The sequence below is a fragment of the Cherax quadricarinatus genome, chromosome 87 (assembly GCF_038502225.1).
Source record: "Cherax quadricarinatus isolate ZL_2023a chromosome 87, ASM3850222v1, whole genome shotgun sequence".
Lineage (NCBI taxonomy): Eukaryota > Metazoa > Arthropoda > Malacostraca > Decapoda > Parastacidae > Cherax > Cherax quadricarinatus.
This window is the reverse complement of record NC_091378.1, coordinates 16289155-16299154: the sequence shown is the minus strand read 5'-3', so window position 1 is coordinate 16299154 and position 10000 is coordinate 16289155. Positions and strand designations below refer to the sequence as shown.

General features: G+C 45.0%; 1 protein-coding gene across 1 annotated transcript in view; it reads left to right on the top strand.

The window, feature by feature from the left end:
* LOC128703822 (lachesin) overlaps nt 1–10000 on the top strand; it is a 1052338-nt gene that overhangs the window by 251842 nt on the left and 790496 nt on the right. The gene's annotated exons all lie outside the window — the stretch shown is intronic.

Sequence of the window (10000 nt, the reverse complement as noted above, 5' to 3'; positions counted from 1 at the left end):
TCGTAGATATGTATCACAATATACACGTGTATCGTAGCTATGTATCACAGTATACAAGATCATCCAGTGGAGGAACATTACGGCCTTTCATACTGAAGATTGGATTGAATCCACTGGTGCCCAATGTTAGTGAAATAGAATATTCTCAGTGAAGAGGCGGGGGCCAGGAGCTGAGTCTCGACCCCTGCAACCACAATTAGGTGAGTACAAACCCCTGTGGTGTAATAGGCCTGAGTCCTCATTATAGGTGCACGGGAACGCTGGCGCAGATATGAATGAACTTATGATAGGGTGAACCTAGCTGGGAGGAGTCTGGGAGGTGTCGAATTCCTAGATAACAAAAAAAAAAAAACACCTCGTAGAAAGCCATATTCACCTACTTACACCAGAGTGAATCAGTAAAATAAATCTGATATTTACATTTTCTTCGATTACTGTGTCATTTTTAGGTCCTGACAACTGATATTCCCAACACTAGACAGTAACCCATACCCCCGGCCGGGATTGAACCCGCGGTCATAGTCTCAAAACTCCAGCCCGTCGCGTTACGATTTCTTGAGTCACTAGACAGTAACGTCCTCCATTATGTCACATTCAGGCATAACAGTGTCATGCTTTATATCAAAAGATCAAGACACGTCAGGAGAAATAAAGTATGTAACCTAACTGTTATTTCCTATAGAGTAGCTTTCACAGCTGATCTTATGCCCCTCACGACCATGTATCTCTGAGCTAAAGATACGTTTTAATGGTTAAGAAAGGCGTTTGAATAAACACTAGCATATATTTGAAAACGTTTTGGTCCTGGGACCTTGATCATTCCTAACAGAGGTTTGAATGTCAGTATATGTAGGAGGAGAGTGAGGTGTGAGTGGCACATATTGATCTGAGAGTGAGGCGTGAGCGACACAAAGATCTGAGACAGGTGTGAGTGACACATAGTGATCTGAGAGTGAGGTGTGAGTGACAGTGATCTGAGAGTGAGGTGTGAGTGACGCACAGTGACCTGAGAGTGAGGTGTGAGTGACAGTGATCTCAGAGTGAGGTGTGAGTGGCACAGTGTTCTCAGAGTGAGGTGAGAGTGACACATAGTGATCTGAGAGTGCGGTGTGAATGGCACAGTGATCTGAGAGTGAGGTGTGAATGGCACAGTGATCTGAGAGTGAGGTGTGAGTGGCACAGTGATCTGAGAGTGAGGTGTGAGTGACAGTGATCTGAGAGTGAGGTGTAAGTGACACAGTGATCTGAAAGTGAGGTGTAAGTGACACAGTGATCTGAGAGTGAGGTGTAAGTGACACAGTGATCTGAGAGTGAGGTGTGAGTGACAGTGATCTGAGAGTGAGGTGTAAGTGACACAGTGATCTGAGAGTGAGGTGTGAGTGGCACAGTGATCTGAGAGTGAGGTGTGAGTGACACAGTGATCTGAGAGTGAGGTGTAAGTGACACAGTGATCTGAGAGTGAGGTGTGAGTGACACAGTGATCTGAGAGTGAGGTGTGAGTGACACAGTGATCTGAGAGTGAGGTGTAAGTGACACAGTGATCTGAGAGTGAGGTGTAAGTGACACAGTGATCTGAGAGTGAGGTGTGAGTGACACAGTGATCTGAGAGTGAGGTGTGAGTGACACAGTGATCTGAGAGTGAGGTGTGAGTGACACAGTGATCTGAGAGTGAGGTGTGAGTGACACAGTGATCTGAGAGTGAGGTGTAAGTGACACAGTGATCTGAGAGTGAGGTGTGAGTGACACAGTGATCTGAGAGTGAGGTGTGAGTGACACAGTGATCTGAGAGTGAGGTGTAAGTGACACAGTGATCTGAGAGTGAGGTGTAAGTGACACAGTGATCTGAGAGTGAGGTGTGAGTGACACAGTGATCTGAGAGTGAGGTGTAAGTGACACAGTGATCTGAGAGTGAGGTGTAAATGACACAGTGATCTGAGAGTGAGGTGTAAGTGACACAGTGATCTGAGAGTGAGGTGTGAGTGACACAGTGATCTGAGAGTGAGGTGTAAGTGACACAGTGATCTGAGAGTGAGGTGTAAGTGACACAGTGATCTGAGAGTGAGGTGTGAGTGACACAGTGATCTGAGAGTGAGGTGTGAGTGACACAGTGATCTGAGAGTGAGGTGTAAGTGACACAGTGATCTGAGAGTGAGGTGTAAGTGACACAGTGATCTGAGAGTGAGGTGTGAGTGACACAGTGATCTGAGAGTGAGGTGTGAGTGACACAGTGATCTGAGAGTGAGGTGTAAATGACACAGTGATCTGAGAGTGAGGTGTAAGTGACACAGTGATCTGAGAGTGAGGTGTAAGTGACACAGTGATCTGAGAGTGAGGTGTAAGTGACACAGTGATCTGAGAGTGAGGTGTAAGTGACACAGTGATCTGAGAGTGAGGTGTAAGTGACACAGTGATCTGAGAGTGAGGTGTAAGTGACACAGTGATCTGAGAGTGAGGTGTAAGTGACACAGTGATCTGAGAGTGAGGTGTAAGTGACACACAGTGACCTGAAGAATGCCATACTGGGGTGAGAACAGGTACATAATATCATGCGACTCCTTTGTTATTTAAGTGGTGTTTTGCCTCGTTGAACCCGTCAAGGGAGGTTCCTTTACGCTGGTGAGGGGCTCTTGATCTTGGGAATTGGATCTGTGCTCCAGTTCCCAGAATTGAACCTGAACACCTTCCATCCCCCACACATGCGCTGTATAATCCTACGGGTTTAACGCCTCCCTAAGCATCATATATGCCAATGTTATGTTAAAACTTCGTAGGTCCCAGTATTACGTCTTAGGGTATCAGTGACAGCAATTAGCCTTAGGTATCTAATAGCAATACTTATACCATAAGTCACAGTAAACCACAGTCAGTGAATGAGATGATTAGATGGGGAATCGAACCGAGGTGCTGAGTGGTAGCAGGTCCAGCTATCTACAAGTGGACTGGAAAGTTTTGCAGACAATATCGCAGTGTCGTGTCTGCATCAGTGGTCATCGTCTGTGATGCAACTATCATTTGCCACAACTATAGAAGCTTTCATAATATATCTATCGTCATAATACATCTATCGTCATACCTTCATGACCATTTAATCTATGAACTCGAGTCGTAATGAACAACAATCACTGTATTAACAGATAAATTCAGCTCATTCGGCTTACAGCCGAATGAGCTGAATCGGTGAGCATAGCTTAAAAAGATAGATATTTTGGCCGAGTAAAGAACGTAAACAAAACAATGAAACAATAAATCTGCATAAATCTGTTTGTCTATATTGTAGTGAACATCTGTTCCTCGACTGAGTGACTGATTACCTTGCAATTAAATAAATTTTAGTAATTTTTTATTTTTTTATTTTGCACTTATTTTAAAAATTCGTATGTGTGATAAAATCAAATTTAGTATTATGGCAGAAATATTGTTTGGTAGTATATATATATATATATATATATATATATATATATATATATATATATATATATATATATATATATATATATTACATAAAAATGTAGTGTCAAAAATAATCTCCAGTCTTCTGTATCGTAATGATGAACATGACTCACGAAATCGTAATGACACGATTGTAAGCAAACCATACCACGGGTGGGGTTAGAACCCGCGGTCAGTGTGTCTCAAAACTCCAGACCGTCGCGTTAGTCACTGGGCCAGCTAGCTTCAATAAGCTTCATTGATGAAGTCAGGATAAAGATACCCAGACGTTGTACAAGAGTCTACTTCATTATCATGTTGGTATTATATACCCGTGATATATACCCAGACCTTTATTAACGGTAGACACACCAGACAACACCGTCAATAATCATGATTTGTATATGAATGGTTCAGAGAACCGACATGTTGATAAATTAGACACATGTGCAACTCTTGGGTATCTTTATTGAGGAAACGTTTCACCACACAGTGGCTTCATCAGTCCATACATAGGAGAGGTAATATTACCTCATTCTCCTCCTGTTCTTCAAGTTTCTCCTATGTATGGACTGATGAAGCCACTGTGTGGCGAAACGTTTCCTCAATAAAGATACCCAAGAGTTGCACATGTGTCTAATTTATCAATAATCATGATCTAGAATAATGACATTACTAAGGCTCACCCTTGAAGCTAGGTACGGTTATGACAACGAAGGAAAACTGTGTACTGGATAGTCTACCCGAGGCTCCCTTATGTTTGCAGAGAATCTCATGCTGACATAAGCATTTATCCAAAGTTGATCTCAAAATGTACGCTGTATTGAAGACCATCAATCAGCTGTGTCTTCTGTAAGGAGAATCCTTGAGTGACCTGCTGGCCACTGGTGTGGAAGGTATACCTATACCTGGACAGGGTTCAGAGGGTCGACGCCCCTGCGGCTCCGTCTGAGAATAGGCCTCGTGGTGGATCAGGGTCTGTTCAACCAGCCTGTTACTGCTGGCCGCAGGCATGCTGACGTACGAATTACAGCCAGGCTGTACAGTCAGGTACTGACTTTAGGTGCCTGTCCACTGCCTTCTTGAAGACAGCCATGGGTCTATTGGTAATCCCCCGTATGCATGCTGGGAGACAGTTGAGCAGTCTTAAGCCCAGGACACTTACTGTGTTATCTCTCAGTGGCGCCAATGCTTGTCATTGGGGGAATGTTGTATCTCTGCCGAGTCTTTTGCTGTCAAAGGGAGTGATTTTCGTGTGTATTATCATGTATCTCTCGCTTGCATTCCAGGGAATACAAATCAAGGGCCCTCAACCGTTCCCAGCAAGTTAGGTGCCTTATCGTACTTACGTGTGTCGTGAAAATTCTTTGTACACTCTCCATGTCAACAATTTCACCTGCCTTGAAGGGGCAGTTAGTGTACAGCAGTATTCCAGCCTATAGAGAACAAGCGATTTGAAGAGAATCGGCCTGACGACACTGGAGGACAGGAGGGTCAGGGAAGCCATGATAACGACATGTAAAATACTGCGAGGAATTGACAAGGTGGAAAAAGACAGGATGTTCAAGAGATGGAACACAGAAACAAAGGGTCACAATTGGAAGTTGAAGACTCGGATGAGTCAAAGGGATGTTAAGAAGTATTTCTTCAGTCATAGAGTTGTCAGGCAGTGGAACAGCCTGAAAGGTGACGTAGTGGAGGCAGGAACCATACATAGTTTCAAGACGAAGTTTGATATATCTCATGGAGCAGGGAGAGAGAGGACCTAGTAGCAATCAGTGAAGAGGTGGGGCCAGGAGCTATGACTCGACCCCTGCAACCAGAAATAGGTGAACACAAATAGGTTAGCGAGCACACACAAAAGCACCCTTCCACGCAGGTGAGCGCGCGAATGAGCGCGCGCGCGCGCACACACACACACACACACACACACACACACACACACACACACACACACACACACACACACGCACACACACACACCCTGAAGGAACTACCCCCCCCTCACACACACACACACTCGTGGAGGAGTCACGCGGTTTGAGCTCGTATTTTGGTGGTAATTTCTGACTGTACCATAGGGAATAGAGTGTGGGATATAGGCGTGTGCACGCATAGGAGTGTGATGAATGGTTTTGAAAACCGACAAGTTGAAAAATTGAGACACTTATGCAACAAATGGGAATCTTTATTGAAGAAACGTTTCGCCACACAGTGGCTTCATCAGTCCAATACAAAGTAGAAATGGGTAAGTGGAGTAGAAGTTTGAGGTAATCAGTCCCTCAACCTGGAATCGATGTGTTCAGTCCATCACTCTTGTAGGAAGTGCAGCATAGGGCCAGAGAGGTGGCTTATATACTGCAGTGAGATGAGTTGAAGCAGGAGGAGGCGGGATCACAGTGGGACCTGCCACTAGTGTAAGTAGGTCGTCGTCCAAAGGTTGGGCAAGCGTTGAAGTCTTTGTACCAAGATCCCATGATGTTGCAGTGTCTGACAGATGTGATGAATGGTTTTGGACGACGACCTACTTACACTAGTGGCAGGTCCCACTGTGATCCCGCCTCCTCCTGCTTCAACTCATCTCACCGCAGTATATAAGCCACTTCTCTGGCCCTATGCTGCACTTCCTACAAGAGTGATGGACTGAACACATCGAATCCAGGTTGAGGGACTGATTACCTCAAACTTCTACTCTCCTTACCCATTTCTACTTTGTATTGGACTGATGAAGTCACTGTGTGGCGAAACGTTTCTTCAATAAAGATTCCCATGTGTTGCATAAGTGTCTCAATTCTTCAACGCATAGGAGTGAATATAATCACTTAAGCCCCGAAAAAAGGAAATATAAGTGATCACAGAAAAGCAATTTAGTAAATAGTGACAGTTACTATGTGGGGGCCGTTGGAAGGAAAGTGAACGGTTGTGTCAACCCTAAATAGTGTTGCCATAATAACGCAGTGGGTTATTTGAAGAATAAGTGCGACTCAAGACCAGGAAGATAAGAGATATGTATAGATGTGTCAGTATATACAGTGAGTGAAAATTTTTTTAGAGGAGCTAGAGACTACAGTGCCTACAGGAAGTTAGTAGAAGAATTACCGAGAAGCATCAAGCATTTTTCAATTACTGGGACCAGGACGGACGACAACATTACTCCACTGCCAGCCGCACGTAATATTCACCTAGTTTGAGTTGCAAGGGGTCAGCACCAGTCTCTAGCTGGAAATTGGGGGTCACTCTCCTCGAGCTATCAGAATTGGAATAAGCAGCATTTACTGGTATTTAATAGAATTTATTGAGGTGTAGGAGAGTTAAGCAGTTAATGATAGATAGCCTAGTATGAGAGGTAGCCTAGCGAAGCCTAGCATACAGAATTGAACATAATGTTAGGCACAAGACAGTACAGTGGGAACCAAGAGATTGGGTACATATGCAAAACATATGTAGTACATACGAGGGAAATAAGGACTGCTTACATAAACACACGCATACACTAGGTGAGAACAGGATCTGCTGTTAGGCACTTGAATAGCTGTAGCACGCACGCACACACACACACACACACACACACACACACACACACACACACACACACACATATATATATATATATATATATATATACACACATATACAGGATTTCACACCTTTATGTGAATTGACCCTCTAACCCTTCCTTCTCTCTCCATCTCTTTGTCTCTTTTCCTCTCTTCCTCTCTTTCTATTCTTCTCTCTATATTATTCTCTCTCTCTTTCTCTTTCTCTCTCTTTCTATTTTTCTGTCTCTTCCTCTCTCTCCCTCTTTCTCTCCCTCCCTCTCTATTCCTCTCTCTCTTCCTCTCTCTTTTCCTCTCTTTCTCCCTTTCTCTCTCTTCCTCTCTCTCTTCCTCTCTCTTTTCCTCTCTTCTTCCTCTCTCTCTTCCTATTTTTCTCTCTTCCTCTCTCTCTTCCTCTCTTCTCTCTCTTCCTCTCTCTTCCTCTCTCTCTTTCCTTCTCACTCTCTCCCTTCTCTACTATCTTTCCCTTCTCTCCTTCTCTCTTTCTCTCACTCTCTCCCCTTTTCCTTTTCACTCTCCCCCTCTCTCTCCTTCTACCTTTCCCCCTCTCTCTCTCTTTCTCTCTCTCTCTCTTTCCTTTACTATAAAAAAAATGGTTGGGACTCGTAGGAATCAGGGATCAGATGACAATGGTATTGGAAGGGAGGAATGGATGGAGGAGCAGTGGAAAAGGATGGAGCAAGAATGGGAGAGAAAATTAGGAGAGCTTTCTGAAAAAATGGAGAAAGAGCTCTCTGCAAAATGGGAAAAGAGGTTGGAGAAGGAGACAAAGAAATGGGAGGCACAAGTCAAAACTGCAGTAGACAGGGTAAGGGTCCTAGAATTTGAGGTAAACAGGCTGAAGCAAGTCTCAGGGGCAGTGACCAGAGAAGACACAGAATATGAAGCTGAGAGGATGAACAGGAAGGAAGGAGATATGAATTATGCTAAGGTCATATCAGCCTGCAAAGAAGGGTCAGGGAGTAAAAGGAAAGAGCAGCTAGGTGCAGATAGAGAGGGAGATAAGTCGAATGCTGAGGCACAACCATGCTACCAAGAGCCACTGGAAAAATCAAGGGAGAAAATGACCATATACAGACAGGAACCAGAGTCACAGATGGAGAGGCAATGGGAGGAGGAAAGGGCAAAATCAGTGTTTATCCATGGGCTTTGGGAGAGAGAGGAAAAGACACACACTGAAAGACGGCAGGAAGAAAGAAAGGAGATTGGGAAAATCATCACGGAAATAGGGGGAGAAGACATGGACGAGATTGTAAATTTTCAGAGAATGGGGGGCTACGTGAAGGGGAGAAACCGACCGATAAAGCTGATTCTCAGAACAGAAACAGTGAGGAACAGGATCCTCCAAGAGAAACCAAGGTTGAAAAACTCGGAAGAGTACAAGAAGGTGTTCCTAGACAGAGACAGAACACAAAAAGGGAGACAGCAGCTGAGGGAGAGGACAAAAAAACGAAAGGAGATAGGAAAGGAAACAAGGATGGAACCAGCAGAGGTCAGTCAGAGCAGAACAGAGAAGCAAGGGCAAGCGCGCACACAACTATCATCAGAACCCCACAACCTATCACACCATCCCAACACACACTACAATCCATACCCACAGCTTCCACCCAACCCCCAATCATAGAATCCCACAGTATGCTACCAGGTCTCCCACCCCCACAGGCCCCCAAACCACAGTATTGGAAAGGAAACTGAAGGTATGGTACACAAACGCTGATGGAATAACAAACAAGTGGGAGGAGTGGCACGAAAGAGTCAGAGACATCACTGGACATCATAGCGCTCACAGAAACCAAGCTTACAGATTTGATAACAGATGCCATCTTTCCAACGGGATACCAGATCCTGAGGAAAGACAGAAAGAATAGGGGGGGGGAGGAGTGGCACTGCTGATCAAACACCGATGGAATTTTGACGAGCTGGAGAGAGGAGACAGCGGAGAAGAAAGTGATTACATAGCGGGAACGCTTCAATCTGGAGGTCCCAAGGTGGTAATTGCAGTGATGTATAACCCACCATAGAACAGCAGGAGACCAGCGCATGAGTATGACGAGAGCAATAGAGCGATGCTCCTGATCATGGGCGACTTTAACCACAAGGAGATCGACTGGGAGAACTTGGAGCCACATGGGGGCCAAGATACATGGAGGGCTAAGATGATGGAGGAGGTACTGGAAAACTTCATGTACCAACACGTAAGGGACACTACAAGAGAGAGAGGAGAGGATGAGCCAGCAAGACTGGACTTAGTATTCACCTTGAGCAGTGCAGATATTGAGGACATCACATATAAAAGACCCCTTGGGGCCAGCGATCATGTGGTTTTGAGCTTCGAATACACAGTAGAGCTACAAGTGGAGGGGAGAGCAGGAAGGCCAGGGCAAATGAAACCAAACTACAGGAAAGAGGACTACACGGGAATGAGGAACTTCCTGAACGAGGTTCAGTGGGACAGAGAACTGGCAGGGAAGCCAGTTAATGAGATGATGGAATATGTAGCAACAATGTGCAAGGAGGCTGAGGAGAGGTTTGTACCCAAGGGTAACAGGAATAATGAAAAAGCCAGGATGAGCCCATGGTTCACCCCAATTTGCAGGGAGGCAAAAACCAAGTGTGATAGGGAATGGAAGAAATATAGAAGGCAAAGGACCCAGGAGAATAAGGAGAGCAGTCGTAGAGCCAGAAACGAATATGCACAGATAAGAAGGGAGGCCCAACGACAATGTGAAAACGACATAGCAGCGAAAGCCAAATCTGACCCGAAGCTGTTATACAGCCACATCAGGAGGAAAACAACAGTTAAGGACCAGGTAATCAGGCTAAGGAAGGAAGGAGGAGAGACAACAAGAAATGACCGTGAAGTATGTGAGGAACTCAACAAGAGATTCAAAGAAGTGTTCACAGTGGAGTCAGAAGGGGCTCCAGAGGGACGGAGAGGTGTGGCACATCACCAAGTGCTGGACACAGTACACACACAACCGAGGAAGAAGTGAAGAGGCTTCTGAGTGAGCTAG